The 20299-nt window shown below is 33.1% G+C and overlaps 1 protein-coding gene and 1 long non-coding RNA gene across 2 annotated transcripts in view; one reads left to right on the top strand and one right to left on the bottom strand.

Moving 5' to 3' along the window:
• The window catches only part of LOC146997217 (uncharacterized), a 440254-nt gene that overhangs the window by 26532 nt on the left and 393423 nt on the right, over positions 1 to 20299 (top strand). The window lies entirely within an intron of this gene.
• LOC146997222 (uncharacterized) lies at positions 5978 to 17486 on the bottom strand. Its single transcript, XR_015041217.1, has 2 exons — positions 16809 to 17486; positions 5978 to 6651 (listed from the first exon to the last, which is right to left on the bottom strand). It is a non-coding gene; the product is annotated as an uncharacterized LOC146997222 (long non-coding RNA).

Genomic DNA, 20299 nt, shown 5'->3' with positions numbered 1-20299 from the left:
TTGCGTGTATTGCTATAAAACATATGCTAATAGTTTTTGTGCAAATAAAACTTACATTTCTTCATTCAAATATTTAGTATAGCCAATAACTACAGTGAGCATAGTTATGTGAATGAAATTAAGCATATAAAACAATTTGTTTTCCAATAAATGTAAGAAAGTTTTAAATAGCAAATTTTCTAGTGTATAAGACGCACTTTTTTTCTTTGAAAATAAGTCGGGAAAAAAAGGAGGTGCATCTTGTATGTCGATACTCAGTTTTTGATTGCATTAATTTCTGGAAATTTCCTCTTTTTTTGGAGTTATGTGATTTTTTTCTTGTTTCCTTGCGATGTGTGGGAATATTACAGTTACGGAGAGCTTAGTAAATGTGCATCTGGCATGAAAACTGCAATTTTTGCGAACGACTTTTAAGTGTGGGAAATTTCAACTTTTTGGTGTTTCTTAAGTTTGTTGGCAAATTATGGTTCAAAAACAATGTTGAAATTGCTGTAACAAAGCATGCAAGCTGGATGCAGGCTTCAAATTTTGAGGTTACACCATCAAGAAGAAGGGGAAGGCCTAACATTTGGAAAGTTTGTGAATGGGTCAAAGCATCTTGGGATGCTGTGAAAACAGAGGCAGAGGTTAAATCATGTATGAAGTGTGGCATTATCGGCAATTCTGTCAATGTATACATGTTTTTCGAATGGCCTTTCATCGAATTTTACAAAATATGACTCGTATTCATAATATAAGTTTACAATGTCTCCTTCAGCCTCATGAAATTAAACAAAATATGCATTATTATTATAAAAAATTATAATGCTATTATATGCATTGAGATGAGCAGTGACTGGCAAGAGTTTTAAAGCTATTTATTAAATTTTAAATTACTTTAAAATTGAAAGAAAGCTCCAAATTTTTAAATAGGTACTAAACATTTTGATGATTGTTTGATTTACTATTTTGAAGTTTTATTATTTATCATTTATACTTTTATTATTTTTGAAACTCGGACGCTTCCAAACACATGAATTTATAATACTTACAATTCAGTAAAAACAAATACAAACTTAAAATTTTAGATTCTAAGCTTTCAAGACAGCTTCTGTACACAAAAGTACTCGCTGTTATACACTCATGTCCATAAATTAAGGATAATGCAAAATCAGGCAAAGGAAAAGTTAGAAGCAAAACAAATTTGACTTATTTGTAAAGCTTATTTATTAAACAAAAGGTAAAGAGCAAAAACAGATGCTATATGTTTGATATTATTAAAAAAATTAGCGATTTCTTTTCTCCCTGGAGCAAATTACCAAAAAAAAAAAACTTATTTACAAAAAACCAATATTACATGGTTGGTTTGATTGTTAATACATTGTATGTCTCCCAGACGATGCAATACAGTCCGTACAACGCCTAGGCATCTGAGTATCAAATTATCGATCTGATCTTGGGGGATATTACATCACTCAAAAAGCAATGCACTCCGAAGTTCCGGTAGACATGTAGAAGGAGGTTGACGGGCTGCAACTCCAAGCATGTCCCACACGTGTTCTACTGGTTCAAGTCTGGTGAGAATGCTGGCCAGTCTGTACGGGTGATATCCTCCGATTGAAGGCATTCGCTTACGATATTTGCACGGTGAGGACGGGCGTTGTCATCCATAAACAAATTGTGTGCCCATGGCACCCCGAAACAAATGTACATGTTGTTCCAGAATGACGTCCCGATAGATATGGCTTGTCATGATTCCAATTTGAACATGAAGGTCAGTTCTGGAACCCAGAATAATTCCACCCCAAACGAGCACTCCTACACCACCGTAACGGTGTCGTTCAATGATGCTTTCTTGGTGGTAACGAATACCTGGAGCTCTCCATATGAAAGAAAGTCCGGCGAGAATCAGACTGCAAGCTAAACCTGGACTCGTCGGAAAACATCACACAAGCCCACTGTTGTGGTGTCCACAGTGGTCCACTCTCTACTCCAGGCTAACCGCAGGCGACAGTGAGTTGCAGTAAGTGGAACGCATCTGACAGGTCTACGAACATATAAACCAATCTGCCCTAAGCGTCTGTACACGGTCTGCCTTGAAATTGTCGTACCAGTGGCTGAAGAGAGCTGACGAGGCAGGTCTAAGGCTGTGCTCCACCTGTTTGTTTTGGCAGTAACTGCCAAATACCGGTCCTTATTCGGCGCTGTAACTCTGGGGCGACCTGTGCTGTAACGTCTACTCACATTACCATCATCTGGGAATCGTTGCCAAAGCCTGGAGATGACACTCTGGGCAATTCCAAGTTTGTCTGATACTTCCAGTTGGGTACGCCCACATTCCAGACGGCCGATAATTCTACCACGTAAAAAATCATCCAAATGCCTCCTTTGTCGGTTATTGCACTGAAATGCTTATAAAGCCCCTGCGAACTATTTGGTTATTGCACTGAAATGCTTATAAAGTGCCTGCGAACAATTTTACTTCTTTGCCTGTATTCGTTATATATCACTTTCTTACATTCTCGTCATTGTGAAGTACCATCGGTGTCATCTGGTTACTTCCTAAAATTTGCATATGATTCTTGAAGATGTGTGTAGTGATGTTACAGGTGATATTTTAGTATATTTTAGAGTTCGATTTCCGCGTGACTCCGAATTATCCTTAATTTATGGACATGAGTGTAGTAGCAACTTTGTTGCAGCATATTTTGGGTGCCCCCATGCTGCACGGACACTATACATTTACCACCCACCAACCTTTTTTGAGATTAACTGTTATAGTAGCACCTTTCTTTTCAATTGTTGCAGGGAGATGAGTTTGCACTATCTCTAAAAAATACATTAAATGGAAAATTTACTTGTGAATTTTTAATTATAATTACTGCATATTTAAACAGAAAGTCAATTAATTAAAAACCATAACATTTTTGCGATGCAACTATCACACGGAGGACGAGTCCAAGGATTTTCAAGTTCTCTTTCCCTACGATCAGCTTCTTGAAAGAACTTTTCGGCTTGCAGCATATTTTGGGTGCCCCCATGATGCACAGACACTATGCATTTACAACCCCCGAACCTTTTTCGAGATTCGAACCCGAGTGCTTTGGTACGGCAGTCGGCCTGATATAATATTTCTTGCAATACCCGAGCGGTAAAATATAATGTAAAAGAACAAAGCTTTACTTAATTCAGCTCAATTACTGACAAATGGATAGATAACAAACTAAGTAACAATACATCATAAAAATTAAATAGCAGAACAAATGAGGATTAAACATCATTTTAAGAATAAAAAAAAGTTAGACATTTTAAATAACATTTTAAACATTTGCGATCAGATAAAACTGCTATTTTATGTTGTCTTCTAATTCATTTAAAGTCTTCTTGACATAACAGGTTCATACACTAAATATATTACTCTTCCTTCATGCTTTGGGATATCTTTCCAGATGCTAATATCTATCTGCTTTATTTCTTCTGGGATGGTCACATATGCATTTAGTAGCACTATGCACTATTCATGGAAGTCTGGTCTTATTTTATTCGATTTTTTGAATAATTAAGATTTGACTCAGGCTGAGAGCTACGGGTGCTGGGTGTGACTTAATTTGGCAGATTTCATATTATACGTAATGTAAATTATCAAGATATTTTGTAAATGATGATGTACATAAAAATATATTTATAAATGTTGACTTATGTAAAATAACCTATGATAACTTCAGGGATTTAAATGCGCCCCTTTTTTTTTCACTTACCCAAGTGTACTCTTCGGCTAGCGTGTCCGACATCACTTCAAAATATTTGTTACGATTACTATTAATATGTTTACGTTAGTCTCCTTTAACATTAATATGTTTCAATTCATTGACCTAAATAAATAAATATATAAATAAAAATTGACTTTAATCTATAAATGCATAACCAACAAGATTTCTTATTCTATCATTTAAGAAAATTATTTCAACTTCACAGAACACTCAAGAAATCTAACTTTCCTCAAAATAAAATGCAAATGTAATGGAAACTTATTTATAAAATCATAATGTTTTCATTGCTTTGAGTTCCATATTTGTATTTTAGTACATTTTCTGCAGTTAGTTTTTATGTAAAGAAAATAAGATAATACTGAAATAGAAAATTTCATTTAAGCAAAAACGTAACAGAAATTACTTTATAAAATGAAAATGTGTGCAAAAAGTAAACAAAATAAAATAAAATAAAATTAAAAAAAAAAAAAAAAAAAAAAAAAAAAAAAAAAAAAAAAAAAAAAAACTATTAGGATTAATGTAAAATATTATTTTACAATACCACAGGAGCTATGTTGTTGAGAAACATTCTCTCTAAAAATTGAAGTTCTAATTCAGTTTTTAATTGGAATATATTTAATTCTGAATTTTTCGGTTGATTGCACAGTTAGGAGTTTTCAGCAACTCCACCTTTTCTTGCAATATTTGTAATCTACTTGATAAAGAATTTAAATTTTTTAAGATTAGATGTTGAAGTTCTGCGGAAGGGAAAAGGTCAGGGTATTACATATTTAATTCAGAAGTCAAACAACAAAAATCAGCGTTATATTTACAAAATTTTCACAGTGACTGTTTACTGTGAAAATTTTGTAAATATAACGCTGATTTTTGTTGTTTGACTTCTGAATTAGTATTTATTCGGTGTGTTATTGTGTCTTTATTACATAATTATTCTAAAAACCTGAAAACAGAACACTTTTAAAAAATTGACTATTGGCAAATTCAGAAAGTTACTGTTAAAAAATTTCCAGCTGCGGTAAGATAGATTTCCCACAAAGCAGGTTTAGGATTTGCTAGATTTGGCGAGAAATCACCCATTTGGCAACATCTTTCAGCGAAATTGGCAATATGCCGTAGACGGATGGAGAACCATTTAGAATGAGTTCTTACTGGTTTGACTTAGAATGTTCTCGAATGCATGCTAAAAGCTATATAAACCCTGCCTGTATGCGGAGTAGCAGTAGTATCTCGAGTCTATCGAGTTGATTTTCAGTCTAGTATTGAGTTGATTGGGGAGTGCGTAGAGAGAGTCTCTTAATGTATCGCGAGTTAGTGCATCATCGAGTCTTATCTTGGAGTGTGTTGAGCTCCAAGAACGATTGAACTGAGTCAGAAGCTGTATTCTAGTGCTTATTGTGGAGTGCATCGCGAGTTGTAGCGTCGAGAATCTCGACAGTACGTCGAATTCTGAGAAGACTGAACCTAGTCGGGAGCTGTACTCTAGCACTTTGCTGTGAAGCTGTCTTCACTGTTATAGCCTAAAGGCTCTGTTGCTGATTGTTTCAATGTGCTTGTCGCAGTTTTTGGACGACTGTAAACATGTTTTTGGAGATGTCCTGAATAATACTGGCAAATACATTGTGTGTTTATTAAGTGTCATCGTTAATCACTCCAAATTGCATGAACCTGTACAGGAATGCAACAGTACGAAACCTTTATTGGGTCTTTCTGATGAGCCTGCTTTTGGAGTATTAGTCCTCAGATTTGCAGTGAGGACTAGCTAAAACAGATGCAGAAAATTCTGGTTGAAAATATTTTCCTTGTGTGCACTCTGGTAGCAATGGCAAGCACAGCTCTGCTAGCTTTTTTACTATAGTACTTTTTTACTTGTTTACTTTTTTTACTCATCTGAAGAATCGGAGAATTTAAATCGCTAGTGTTTTTTTTTTTTTTTTTTGTTGTTGTTGTTGTTGTTTCCGCACCAAATTCTGCACTTTTCGATGTCTGAAAACTTCATAGCCAACTTTAACTTTTCTATGCCTTTTTCACTGAAAATTTTAAATTTCCGTTATCACTCATAAACAATAATTTAACATAAAGCAAAAAGAATGAATTAAATAATCGTTTAATGTTAGATTAAACATCTAAATGTTCTAGCAGCATTTATTTGCTCATGTATAATTATCGAAATATTTGATGTAAAATTAAATTAACAGTCATGGCTACATTATTTTATAAAATTCTGCAAATTTCAGATATTTTGCAACAATTTATTCAATAAATAAATCAAATAGAATTTTTATGGTTTCGAATTGTAGGATTATACTATTTCATTATTTTTCCACTGCAAAATTAAGGTGACCGAATAGATTTTGAGAGCATCAAATTTGTATAAAAAAAATGCAGTTAAATGTTAAAGCAAATATATATTATATCCTGATATGATTGTTAATTTTTGAATTTTTTAATACATGCATTCCTATTTTTAAACAACTAGTCTGGTAATTAAAATAATGTTAAGATTCAAAAACCAAACTACCAACTCGTACTAATAATTTATGGATAAAAGTACTAAAAATGGAGATGTTACTATATTTTAAAAATATTTTGGTACTGATGTCATTCATAACAGCATTTTCCATGTTCTATTCAGCTTTCTAAATTATACAGTGAGAAAAATGAGCAACAAGAACACATAATTATAGAAAATATCATACTTGTCGATGCAAAAATTTAGAGAACCCGGTGAAATTGCCAAAGTTCTCAATAATCTGGGGCTTGATGTGATGCAATCATTTTGTTCAGTTTGATTCATTTTTTCATATTACATATGTCATTTATCCATATCAGCCCAAAACCAAGAATTTGGCACCGTTTGTACACCTTCATCAAATTCAGCAATGTAAAAGAAACTCTTGAAAAGCTAAAATAATTATTTTAGGTATTTTAGGTAAATTTAAAATAGATCAAGTCTTAAAATAAATAAAAAAGCACTATTTCATTCAAAATATTTCAGGTTCAAAGCATAAGTTTAGAGAAGAACAATTTACAAATAGATTTGAGTTTTAATACAATTTATTCCTGTGTTCTTATTAAATACGCATTACTGTTCTTTTTTAATCGATACAGATTTAAGTTTTGGTAGAGGGATAATTTTTTTTTACTTTGGTGTAATAAAGGCGTTTCTTCGAAAACATAAATTGGAAGAAATATTCTTGATGAATACTTACAAAATAATCTCTCTCTCTCTTTATTTATTTATTTATTTATTTATAAATCTTAAATGATCATAAACAGCGTTTTTGTTAAAAATGCTATCTGTAAAATTTTCTTTAGTAAACACCAGCAAAATGGAAACTGCCCTAACATAATTAGAATTTTATTTATTTTATTAATGTATGTATAATGATGTATCTAAGTATGAAATCAATTAAAAATCAGCTTGCCATTTAAAAAAAAGCCTTGCTTTTATCAATTAACCCAAGTACATTTAGAAACAAATTTAATTGGTTTAATTATTCAGAGACTACTTTTAAGGAATGACTATATAGAAAATATTTCATATGAAATAAAGTTGCAACACTTAACTAATAGGATCACGTTCATTATTCTTTGCAGAACTTTATTGACATAGCTAATTTTATCTGCATATACATGTTTATGAATTAAATGCATATTCAACTGAGTAAAAGGAAATAATTATTTAATTTAAATTTTGTATATTTTGCTCTTTAAACAACCTGTTATTAGTAGTATATTCTGAGGCAGGAAAGTGATGTTCTATTTTTATTGCATTGCATGATTATTTTCGTGTTATTTAAAAAAACATTAGCAAGCCTTGTGAAAACATAATCGAGTATATTTAGTTATCAATTAAATAAATTACATCATCAATTAAATAAATTACACAGACATCAGAAGTATGCAACCTGATAATGTAATGAAAGTATGTAGCATTTATGAAAAATTGTGGCTCGAATTGAAAGAACAGGAAATTTCTACAAATATTCTCATATTTAGAGTTGATTTTGGACTGACATCACTTTCATGAATTATTAGTTTTTTCTTCTTGATTGGTATGATGTCTCTTTCATCACTTGAGTATTCGTGATACGATTCTGCTTCAATAGATGATAAATTAGGGGAGATCTCACATCGACTAGACTTCATGATGAAATCCATAATTAACAATTGCCTGTTGTTTTTTTGTCCCCCTAAATCTTTTTAAACATCCGTATATAGATTTAAACACTTACTAAGCTCCCCTTGGAATCGGAGATTTCATTCGACATTTGTGTCATATTGTAAAAAATGATTACCTAATTTTCTTCCCAATTCAAGTCCTACACTGATGACTTTAGCTGTGAATGCAGCTGGTTCAGATTGGTCTTCATCATGTTTATTTGTTTCATGAATCATGTTAACTAACTCATCCTCATTTAGTTCTTCATCAACCATTATTCCTTTAATATATGCTTGAGCTAAATCCTCAAAACCTTCTCCTACTACAGTTTGAGCCAATTTAGTGATCTGAGAATATTCACACTCTAATGGTAATCTATCATTCTCATCTTTAGCAACATCCAGCGTATTGCTTTCCAGCATGCGTTGAGCATTGATTGTTTAATCTGAGTATATGACAGTCCAACACAATCTAAGATTGTAAATTTCTTCCAAGCATCCATAAGAGTAAGATTCATTATTCTCCATTTTTTCTAAAATATACCTAAAGGTTTGTTTGATATACACAATGTTGTAAAAGCCAGAAAATATTACTTGATTCAATGGCTGTAATAAAGAAGTTGTATTTTTTGGGCAAAAAGACTATTTCTACTTTTTTGTGTTGTAAATTTTGAAGATGACCAGGTGCATTATCTATTAAAAGAAGAGTCTTAAAAGGCAATCCTTTTTTACCTAAATAATTTTTGACATCTGGGACAAACATGGTAAGAAATCATTCATTGAACCTTATGGCAGTGACCCATGCTTTCCTGTTAGGCATCCAATAAAAGGGAAGGTTATTTATATTTGTTCCTTTAAATGAACATGGTGTTTTTGATTTGTTAATAAACAATGGTTTCATTATATAATTGCCTGAAGCATTGCAACAGAAAAAAATTGTATGACTTTTCACTACCTTATGACCACTAGCTGATTTGCAAGGTACAGTCAAAAGTCGTTAATTCGGACACCTATAATCCAGAATGATCTATAATCCGGACCTCAAAGCTAAAAACTTTCTACGCATGTGCCGCGCTAGCACATGCGCACAGGCGTTTTACGTGAGCGCGTAAGAACTTGACTACTGCGCATATGCGTGTGAGCAAGCGCAGAATACGTTTTCGCCTGTGCGTTTAATGTATAACGGATGGTGTAGGCTAAAATTATCTAATTATCTATTTCAGTTAATGTTAATGATTGCATTGTTCCTTAATCTTCGAATAGGATCCCGCTTATTATTTTTTGCAGACTGTAAGAGCAATTTTATAAAAGTAAACTTGAACTTTCGATTATGTCAAATAGAATTTCCGATGCTGGAACTTCCAAAGGATCTACAAAACGAAAGTATGTTTCAATGTCCAACAAACAAAAAGTGAAATTGCTGAAAAAAATGGATAAAGACATGAAGAATGTGACAGAGAGGTTAGTGAAAACGAAAAAATTTCCATTGACCAGTTAGTCGGTATTCTCGGCACAGCAATTAACGGGACTTGAACAGCAGAACTTTTTAACTGAAAAGAAATTATGTCTGTTTATAGAATTAAAGAGAAAGTATTAGTATCACATAAAATGAAGCAACTTAAACAACTTACATTGAAAGAAATGTTTAATAAAGTAAACAAATAAATATTAAGCTTTTTTTTCTGTAAATTTTGATACCCTTTAGATCATAATTGTTCTTTATTTCATAAATTACGGTTTCATATTTTTAATTTTAGAATTTCTGCATGCCATCTTACGAGATTTAAACTGATGATCTATAATCCGGAAAAATCGATAATCCGGAATCGCCGAAGTCCCGACGAGTCCGGATTAACGACTTTTGACTGTATTTTTTTTTTCTTTTTTTTTTTCAGAACAACGTAGACACGTCAGCATTGAAGATCTGATCAGAAATGTAGGAGATCGTGGCAATTGATTTCAGCAAATTTTGCTGGATATTGTTGTTACATTCGAATCAGCAGATGCACTTTCTCCTTTCAATCTTAGATTATGTAAAGAATGCCTTTGTTTAAATATTATTAAATCTCTCAAACCAACCATGACTTGTGGAAAAAGATACCTTTTTTTCATCTGACAAAGTCGATAGTGACCGATTCTTAAGTGCTTTATAAATTTTTAAAGCCTTGTTTCTAATAGCATCAGTATCAATTGGAATCCATTTTAAATTTTCGTCTTCTACCCATATCTAATTCTTTTTCTAGTAGAGTCTTCATTTTTTTTTTTTTAATTGTCCTTATTGTGGCTTCATTCATGGAGTAAAATTTAGCAACATTTGTTACTCCTTCTCTATTACATAGATGATCTAATATTTTAATTTTTGCTTCTAATTTCATTTTTGATTTTTTTTAAAAATCGTTTTGGCATTATAATACTTTAAAAAATTTACATAAATTATAAAAAATGCCACAAAAACTATAAATGTTGAAAACTTGCTAGTAAACATTCAGATATGTAGATAAAAATGATGTAATCCTTGCTGCTAAAATACTGATACTGCATTAGTTCGCGTGAACCATATAATTTAAAATTTTACTGTTATGAAATACATATACATACTATTGAGATTCCCCTAACACGGGGAATCCCCATCCTTGTTGTTGCCACCAGTGTTACCAAAGAAATGAGATTAAAAAATGACTTCAAATGTATGTATTTGCATTTATGCAGCAAATACTATTTTACTAAGTTTTTGAAATCTGTTAATTTTTAAACTGTGTAAAACTGAAATCATGTAAAACAGGTAAGTACTGTATAAATCGAGGGATAGGTGTATTTCCACGAGATGTTAATACATCAGAACTTTAAATGTCTGTACATATATACTTGAAGATGAAATCCTGCAAAGTTGACAAATGTTTTTAGGAAAATGAAAATTAAAATGGAAATACAAATTTAAATTTCAATAAATTTGACTTTCTTATCGTCAAGACTGCACTTGCATTGTTTTAGAGTGGAATTCATACAGAAAAGCTTCTAATTTCAAAATTGTCGTGTAGTTTTTGTAGTAAAATATATTCCTGTTTCTAACTTTTCCAGGTCTAATAAAGAATACTGCTTTAACATATGGTTAAATAAAATGAAAAGGCATGATCTTTTGTAGTATTTGTAATAATTTGTCTGTCATGTTACCACAAGTTTTTGTTGGTGTTAATTGTTTTTTATTTTCATTTTTTACTCAGAATTGCAGAATTCCAGGTCTTTAAATTTCTAAAAGATAAGCAACAAAGCATAGTATTTAAGAAAAATTTTTATTATTTGCACTTCAAATGCCGCATATGTCAACTAAGTTTAAAGTTGTATATTTTAATACAGAATTAAAAAGAATTAACACCAACGTGCTGCTAATTTGTGTGTGTCCAGTGAATTAGAGGAAAGACCATTCTTAATGCCCATCAACCATGATTTACCAACAATGCGAGAAACAGGCCATCTTTGGAAATCAGAATTTATTTTAGCAACATAAACGTTATTTATACTAGATTTGCATTTGCTGTCATGTAAGTTTTTGATGGGCTTCTGAAACAAAAGAAAATATTTGTTGGTGGTATGATGAAATAAAATATTTGATACTAATACTCTCCGACTGTCATCTAAAATCACACAATCGTTTCCTTTGTTGAAACAATTTATTGTGAATAGGTTTTCTTTTCCTTTTTTATTTGGACATCTGCAGCTTCATTTAGAGTATGCCCTTCCTCGATGAACTAATGTTCAGTTGTAGTGGGTTCCTGGGCATAGCCTTATCCCAGTGTAGTAAGTTAATACTTTTACGAATGTTAAAGAAATAATGTTGCTGAAGTTCGTAAAAATAAAAATTCGAAGAGCAGTTATGGCAGTGAAATGAAATGAAAGCAATTGTGACATTATAATCAGTAGTAATGGCAGAGTTTGCAGCAAATATAAGATGATGAGTTTTGAAGTTAAAACCTAGAGCTAGTTGGAGTGTGAGCAGCAGAGGCAATCGGGGGCGGAGAGAGAAGAAAAAGCCCTTTTCTTCTTTTTTCTTCCCCCTCTCCTCGAGTATTCAAGGCTGAATGGTTCAGTAGTCAGGTGGTAGGCGGGAGCTTGTTGAACTTCTGTTGGCTGGCAGAGGAGTAATCCTATTGGGTGAAGTGTGATTTACAGTGTGCTACGGGGAAGGCCTAGGCTGTTTTCAATCCATACTCCTTTAGAAGGGTACAAAGACACACATCATTTCCAGGTTCCTGGGTTGTACCTTATCCTGTGTATAGCACGTGAAATACACTGGTGTGCAAAAATTAAGGACGAAGTCGAAAAATTAGCATATCAGCTGAACGAAGAGGCAGAGCGGACAGAAAGACCAATCCCGAGATTAAGTAAGGTGATCTACGGTAGCACTTGCGCAGATATGCAGGTAGACATAATGGGGGAGTGTCTGAGTTGTATAAAGCATGTTCTCGGTGAAAGATCAGTATTTCTGGCAAAGAGATTGCACACCGTATAGCAGTTAAAATCACACTGAGTTGCTGCCTCGGCGAGAAATGGCGAATAATCAATCTGTTAGATGACATCTGGATGCTTTTACCCGAGGTCATTGGGAAGTTGGAGGAAGGCCGCCGTGTGACAAGTGTGGCTGCAGAGATCGGAATTGCTCACAGCATCGTTTCACGACTTTGGAGACAATTTAAAACTACAGGAACAGCTATCCGGGGGTTTAGTAGTGGTCGTTCACGAGGAACCACACCTGCAGATGACCGGTATATTGCCTTACAGGCCAGAAGAAACAGGCGGCAGACAGCGGGAGAAATCGCTAGACACACGACGCAGGCGACTGGACGACAGATATCGCATTTTACCGTGGCCAGAAGACTGCAGGGTGGTGGTCTGTTTGCACGACGCCCTGTACGGTGTGTACCTCTAACGCCTGCCCATCGGAGAAGGCGTTCTCTGTGGTGCCGGGAACACCGGAATTGGAGAGACAATGAATGGGGACGAGTACTCTTTACAGATGAGAGCAGATTCAGTCTGAGTAGCGATTCTCATCGCATACTCATCTGGAGAGAGCGGGGAAGCCGCAATAATCGATCGAACATCATTGAAAGGGACAGGTATGGAGGTGGCGGTGTTAACTTCCGAAGGTTTAGCAAGACGGATGTTGTCTGTTTTTGGTTATGAAAAGTATAAATTGTTAGTGTAACTAACTGTGCGTTCTGTGTCTGGGTGTGAGATGTTAATGTAAAACTGAGTAGCGTAGTGATCAGCTAGTGACTCAGCTTTCTCAGTTTCTGTGTATGTGATCCCAGAGGGGCCATTAAGGGGCAGAATATTTGTGTAGCATCTATTATATCTAGAAGCAGCTTTCCATATACATGATCATCAGTGGAGAGTGATTCTAAATATCTAGACCATTTGTTTTGTGCGTGTACTGACTTCCTGATTCAGCCGATTTAAAATTCTCTTAACTTCTGGGCATCTGGTCCTCTGCCATATTTTTCTAGCTCTCTTTCTGTTAGCTAAAAGTTCTCTAATAGCAGGATCTCTGGCCCTACCAGTCAACGGGACCGCCTTGCTATTTTTCAGAGCACGGTTAAGTGTGCTAGTAAAATCTTCGATAACTGCGTCTAACTCGTCTTCACTGTGTATCGCGGGTAACGGGTACTGAGTGTTGTTTAGAGCTACCCAGTTCATAATAAAGGCTCTTTTGTGTGATGTACTATAGCTACTGATATTCACCTCCATTAAAACAGGGTTATAATCAGAGAATAGTTCACGTAATCTTTCTATCCTTGATGGTTGATAAATATTTTTTAGCAGGAAAAATTCAATAATGCTTGCAGATCTATAGCATGTTGGGTAGGAGGGAGCTACAACAGTAAAGTTGGCCGTTGAGGCAAATTGATTAACAATGTGACCATTTGAATTATCATTTCTGCAGTTCCGATTTTTGTGGTGTGAGTTAAAGTCTCTACCTATGATAATTTTATTGTTTAGTTTGGATATAGCCATTAAATCGGCGAAAAATCCTTGTGTGGTTTACGGTTGAGTAACTAGATCGAGACGAACGTGATTGGTTGTAAAGTGTGTGGTATGATTATGATAGCTACCGCCTTCATGGCCGAAAGCTGTTGAACTGTGATTACAAAGTGAGAGATGGAGCGCTTAAGGATCCTCGTTAAGCGCTCCATCTCTCACTTATTTCAATTTTTTCCACCAGCATTTTTGTGATTGGTTGAAATTCTTTCTTGTCTTCAATCCATACTAATTTAAAGGGATGGCTGAGTGAATGAGGGGGTAGAGGACATGATGGAAAAATTAAATTAAGCCTGCTTCAATATTAATTAGTGATCCGATAGGAATAAAAATTTTAATTTTCCCAATTTTTGGTGCTAAGCTAGGCAATTAGGTATATTACAATAATTAGTTAAAGAATAATTAATTAGTTTTTTGGGTCTTTTTTAAACTGGTGTAAAGGCCCTTATTTTCGTGAGCCCGTCGTAATCGCAAAAATCAAAGCTTTGCGAAATACTTTTTTTTCCCCCCAACTTTACTTAAGTACTTTTAAAATTTTTCAACTTTCTGTTCTGTTCATATAAAATTCGTGAAATTTTCAACTCGCGAAATCACCGATATATTCATTTTTGTGAAAATTACGGCCTGCAAAAATAAGGGCCTTTACAGTAATTAAACGTTTATCAAAAACCTTTATTGTATGTCTCTGAGGATGGTTTTAGGCCTTTTCCTGTGTTCTTCGGATTTGATATGATTTAAAATTGGTATTGTGGACTTGTTTGCCCTGGTTATATCATTGTAGAATTTTTGACTGGAGGAACAACTTTTGGTTGTGGTGGTGTAGGTAAATTTTGACTTGAAGTGCTTCGTTGATTTACAGTGTTAACTGCATTCTGGACATAATTAGTATCGTTTTCAGGGTCCAGAGGACGAAATATATTTTTCATGGCAATGAAATTTGATGCATCTCTAAGAATTACAGTTTTTTAAAATCTGTTTTACACGGGAACCGATTGTCCGATTTTGATGCGGTTTCCTGCATTCAATAGCAATTTCATGCTCCACAAATTTTATATCTGCATCTCAAATAGAATGCAAGTTGTAGGAAAATGCTTTTGAAATCACACGACTCGAAAGTTAATGATCCATTTTGATGCGTTTTGCTGCTTTCAACTGCAAATGCATGCCCCATCATTTTGATATAAGTTTTATGTCTGTATCTCAATTAGGGCGTAATTTCGCCGGGTTGTCTGTCTATACCAGGGTTTCTTAAACTGGAGTCGCTGGACTTGCAGCAGGGGGTTGCCTAGAATTTTAGCAGTTTTGATATTTCTTTAATTTATTATAATACTTTTACAATTACCAAATATTTTTACATAATACAATACATCTTAAAATAGATATGGCAATACAGACAAAGAAAAAAAAAATGAATCCGTTTCGACGCCTTCATTTTATAATAGAAACGTTCATTTTTCTTGCTTTGCACGTGACGCTGTCATTTCATCTGTTACTTATTTAAAATGTTCACATTGTTCTATGTCTTAAAATTAGAAATTAAATGTAGTGACCTAAAACTGCAAGTGTACAAAAGAAAAAATTGACAGTTTCACTCACGCATGTGTCGGATTTGCGCAGTACTTATTGGGTTCCACAGAATTTTTGTAAATACAGTCAAAAGTAGTTAATCCGGACTCGTCGGGACTTTGGCGATTCCGGATTATAGATCATCAGTTTAAATCTGGTAAGATGGCATGAAGAAATTATACAATTAAAAATATGAAACCGTTATTTATGAAATAAAGAACAATTATGATCTAAAGGGTATCAAAATTTACAAAAAAAAGCTTAATATTTATTTGTTTACTTTATTAAACATTTCTTTCAACAAGCACATGCGTAAAGCATACATTAAGCATAGTCGAAATTAGAAAATTGCAACCAGAAAACTATTTGATGTGTACTTGTGGTATTTATAATGACAAGGAATTTGATTTAAATCATATCAAAGACGGAATACATCGAGATGAAATACTACATTTAGTAAGGAATTATAAGCCGAATAAAATAAAAACATTTGCCCTGAAGATAAGGATAGTGCTGACAAATCAACTTCCAGTTCATTGCGCGCTGCGATGTCCCCCCCGCAGAGCAGCATGAAATTGATAAACAGATTTCGGAATGGTTAAGAAACAAAGGATATGCCTTTTTCCATTTTTTGCAGCAATTCCACTTTTTGTTTAATGGACTTCGAAACATACTTTTGCTTTGTAGATCCTGTACATATTAGTAAATATATATCGGAAATTCTCTTTGACATAATCGAAAGTTCAAGCTTACTTTTATAAAATTGCTCTAACAGTCTGCAAAAAATAATAAGCCTGATCCAATTCGAAGATTAAGGAACAACGCAATCTGCAACATTAACTGAATTAGATAATTTTAGCTCAGCTTATACCGTCTGTTATACGTTAAACGCGCATGCGTAAACGTATTATGCGCATGTGCACAGGCAAAGTCACAGCCGTAAAGGTCTTATGAGCACACGTAAACGCGACGTATGCGCAGAAAGTTTGTAGCTTTGAGGTCCGGATTATAGATCATTCCGGAGTATGGGTGTCTGAATTAATGACTTTTTGACTGTATTATGGCGTCCTGGGAATCGCAAAAAATTCTCAGTGGTAATAAGGTATTGCAACTGAAAAATATACTATACGTATGTATGCCTTATAGGCTTACCATCCTCGTGGTTAGAATTAGCGTTTGAATTATCCGAGATTTCATGTTGTTTTCTTTTTATATTTAACTTAAAATTATCATTAAAAGCATTAGCAAGGCTATCTAAGGGTTTTTTTAGCATACTGAGATATTTAAAAACACACTTACCCTTAAGGGGCTCCAGTACTTTCAATGTATCACAGTTTGCTTTTGCCGTAAGAGGTGTATGCTGGTCCATGTCCGATGCGACTCGTACAGCATCCAATTGTTGCTTGAGGAGACGAGTATTCTCAATCTTAGCTTCTAAGGGGATGATTTGAGTATGGAACGAGTTAAGAGAAGATTAAGAGACATATCCTAAAATAATATGTCCAATTGTATCAAAATATTAGCAGTTTACAGCTATAAGGTGAATTATTCAGTATAATGATTTTTTAATGTTGACACTGATGGCAAATTGCTGCTAGAAATTCTGTGGTTTAGAGATATATAATCGTCCAGAATATAATATTTCATCACAATTATTCTTTTTCAAAGTAAAAAAATAAAATTTACAATAAAGCTTAGAACTAACATGAAAACTAATAGATAGTTCTTGTAACTATGCAATACATCTGGATTTATATCATAAAAATATTTTTCAATAAATAATAGATCAATAAATAAGTATCTTAATATTTTATTCATACTTACAAGCCAGATGATGGGTAACAGGTATAAGAACACACCTCTATTTTCCATGCAATGCAGAAAAATACATAGTAGCTTCATCTGCCAAACGGTCTAGTACATTTATGCAGCATTGTTGTCTAACAAGACTCCAGGTAACTCGAGAATCATGGGAATATTCCAAGTAAACACCACTTTCCCATTGAAATTTTTAAATTTCAGTCACTTAAATCTAATATCCATACATAATTTACATAATCTTACCACATAAAAGATTAATCATTATTATAATTAAAAGATTTACTTCAAAAGATATTTTACAAATAGATATTTTAGATAGGAGAAAAACATATTTATTATATATGCCTTGTACAATGACTAGAACTTTAAGCACTTAAGTGTAACTAAGCAGATGGAACAAATAAATATAATACTGGTTTTTGAGTAAATGGAATCTAATTTCAAATTTTTAAACAAAGTAAGGGGGGTATCAAAGTATCAATATACGACAATTCCAATAACGAGTATAAGGATGGTACCTTACTCTAGATATAATATTACATGAATAATTAATTTTTATTAATCATGTATAAATATTCCTTTCTTTAGTTTTGTTAGTCAAAACATACTTTTATTTTTAATTATTAACTGTACAATGTTTGTCATTTCACAGCAAAATGCATTGTGAAGGAAATACATAAAGTCCATGCGGTGACCAGACAAAAGGACGAAAGTGCACACGACAAAAGCCCACAAAAATGACCCCACTGGGATAATTGCCCACGCGACTAATACCCACACCGATGAAAGCGCACATTGATGAAAGCCCACACAGATAAAAGCCCACATAGATAGAAGGGCACGCTGATAAAAGTCCACACTAACAAAAACCCACACCGATATATACGTCATGAATAGAGATAAAATAAAAAATAAATGAATAAGAAATAATTGAACAATAAATTTAAGTAGCGGAACACATTTCATTTTCGTCTCCGGCTGAATTAAATTCGTATATATATATATATAGTACAGAGAGTCAATCAAAATAATATAATTAAAAACATATACATGTATGTATCTTTGTTATTATATTTACGCAAGAAATGGAAGTGCCTTTGTATAAGTGTGACAAAGGGAGGTGAAAGGGAATACTGGCCACACAGCTTATTTTAATTCTACAAAATTATAAGGAGTATAATATGTATGTAAATTTTCATCATATACAGAGAATAATTTATGAATAATTTAACACTACAGAAAATTTTGCATTATATGAATTTAATATGGAGAATTAAAGCCGAACTTTCATTTTAACGAAAAAAAATAAAAGTACAGTATTCTATTATGATTAAGCGCAAACACCGTTTTAATGGTGAATAAAAAGCATGGTTTCAAATAATCCAGTTAAATTTTGACAACTTGGATTTTACATAAATTAATTTCATTCCCACTTGAAATTTAATTTTTTTAATCATAATAATTACTCGTAAAATTTTTCAGGAAGTCATAGTTATTTTGGATTTCCTGAAAATGTGTGCTGGTTTTAAGTGGGCATTCGTCTTGTGGGCTTTTGTCATGTAGTTTTCTAACTGGCCGCTGGCTATTCAGGCAGGAAACCATTGCCTTCCTTTTCTTTTGCCCCCAGCTGTGTGAAAAAGCAGTTAAAGAGAGGAGAGCCTTGCTTAATTGCTTTATTCCCTATGGAACCTGGGGCGCCAAAGAAGGCCTCAGAAGGGAGGGTGTGGCAGGAGAACAATTAAAGAGGATTTTAAATGTTTTTTGTTAGTTACCTACTAGAAAATAACATTATCTGAAATTCCGCTTGTAACTGAAGTTAACCCCTTTCTTACATTTCTTTAGTATAGTTCTTGAATAACCTTTTGTCTAAGGATTTAGTTAGAATTTCAATTATTTTAAAAATTTCAATAATTGGAAAATGAAAGGAATTAAATATTTTTTAACCATTTTTAAAGGGATAATTCACTGTTTTTGCAGTAAAACTGCAGAGTGGAAAAATATGCTAGTTCCTGATTTGATAGTGCCTCTAACAACTTTTTGATGAACTAATTAAACATGCTTGTTATATCAAAGCCATTGTTTAAAAGTAAAACTACTGAACTATTTCTAAAAACATTAAATATTACATATATTAAAATTTACGTACAAGTAATATTTTTCATTTTAACTTTCATATGGTTGAAAACGCAACCATGTGAAAGTTAAAATGAAAAATATGAAACCGTAATAAAAGTTAAACTATTCGAATAATTTTAATAACACAGGTTTCTGAACTTAGCAACAAGAGGATTTAAGAACCATGAGCCCAGCGTTGTAAGAAAAGTAATCTTGCACATTAAAAATAATTTTTATTTCAATAAAAATATTATATTACTCGATTAACTGTAAACGCTTAAAAAACAGTTCATTTCAATTTACCGTAATTATTTATATACAAAAACTTTGATTGAAGCAAATTTAAACAGCATTTAGAAACTGAAAATTCACTGGAACACTTCTTTTGTGGGTTTTATGCTGTTATTATGTGTTGAATATTATTTCGCCTAGATTAAGAAAAAGAAACTCATAACATGTAAAAATTTATTAGGTAGAAAAACTATCAAATTAAGGTCATTTTCTTCTCCTCGAAGTGCATTGATTTCCTTATACGAATTTCATATTCTGACAGCACAGAAATAGTGGCCACATATCTTGTAGGAGGTATTTCTTAAAAGCCTCATGTGTTGACGATCAAGTAGAAAAAAAATGTTTTGTTATGGAGTTACGTTTTGAATAACTTTTTTCTTCTATTGAATGAGTTCAAAGTTTCTAATATCTTGTTTTCTAGCATGAAATGTTTCACCAGTTTTTAAGGTTCTTTTCTAAGAATAATTCTAATTCATTAAGCAGAAGTTAGTAAGAACAAGTAAGGTGTACTTCAAATTTGATCTCTTAGGTTTATTAGGTCTGGCTACCAAATAACTGTTTTT

The sequence above is a fragment of the Stegodyphus dumicola genome, chromosome 5 (genome assembly GCF_044657685.1).
Source record: "Stegodyphus dumicola isolate Sdum_Otavi_A_Nest chromosome 5, ASM4465768v1".
NCBI classification, from domain to species: domain Eukaryota; kingdom Metazoa; phylum Arthropoda; class Arachnida; order Araneae; family Eresidae; genus Stegodyphus; species Stegodyphus dumicola.
The sequence above is the reverse complement of the archived record's forward strand: the minus strand, read 5'-3'. Positions and strand labels throughout refer to the sequence as shown.